Consider the following 685-nt stretch of genomic DNA (forward strand, 5'->3'; position numbering starts at 1 on the left):
GTTCATTTTTCATTTAAAAATCTATTTAAATCTACAGGGTAAAAAATTAAATAGGAAAAACACCAAAGAATATTTCTGGAAAGACGCTGTATGTGGACACCCCACTATTACTCCCATATTTTTGTGTTGAATATGATTTTCCAGAAACATGGACATTAATCTTCCCCAAGATTTTGTCCATATACTTCTGGCCACATAATGTCTATGTTTATGTCAGAATTTAAGTTTTAAGCACGATATAAGCAGGCTAACGTACCGATGGCCACCAGCAGCTCCTCCAGCTCCCCAGACATCTCTCCTTTGATGCTCTGCTGCAGAGTTTTCCCGCTGAGGGTCTTATAATCAACAAGAGCTGAAGAAAATAAAAAATAATTTCAAACTGGTCATAAACTGTGAGAACTTTATTCTAGATTAAACACAATCCGGGTAAAGTACGACGCACTTTGTCGTAGCTGAGGTATACTTCTCTGGCAGAGGATCTCGATAAATTTAGACTCATCGGTTCCCCATTTGTTCTCTCCAGCATCATGAAGAGCCTGCAGAGTAATAAAGAAAATATACTCAAAATAACCAGAGACCGTTACAGAGTTTATGTATACACACATTTTTTATGAAACAAGTTCAAACAGGCATTAAACGGCACCTTGGCCTCTTCTTTGGCTTTTTTTGTGTCCACTGAGGTGCT

The 685-nt window shown here is 38.0% G+C and overlaps 1 long non-coding RNA gene across 1 annotated transcript; it reads right to left on the bottom strand.

Annotated features, from left to right (window-relative positions):
* Nucleotides 1-262: 262 nt before the first annotated feature.
* On the bottom strand, nucleotides 263-684 carry LOC121940389. Its single transcript, XR_006105620.1, has 3 exons — nucleotides 644-684; nucleotides 443-536; nucleotides 263-352 (listed from the first exon to the last, which is right to left on the bottom strand). It is a non-coding gene; the product is annotated as an uncharacterized LOC121940389 (long non-coding RNA).
* Nucleotide 685: the final 1 nt, after the last annotated feature.

This window comes from Plectropomus leopardus, unplaced genomic scaffold (genome assembly GCF_008729295.1).
Source record: "Plectropomus leopardus isolate mb unplaced genomic scaffold, YSFRI_Pleo_2.0 unplaced_scaffold85730, whole genome shotgun sequence".
Lineage (NCBI taxonomy): Eukaryota > Metazoa > Chordata > Actinopteri > Perciformes > Serranidae > Plectropomus > Plectropomus leopardus.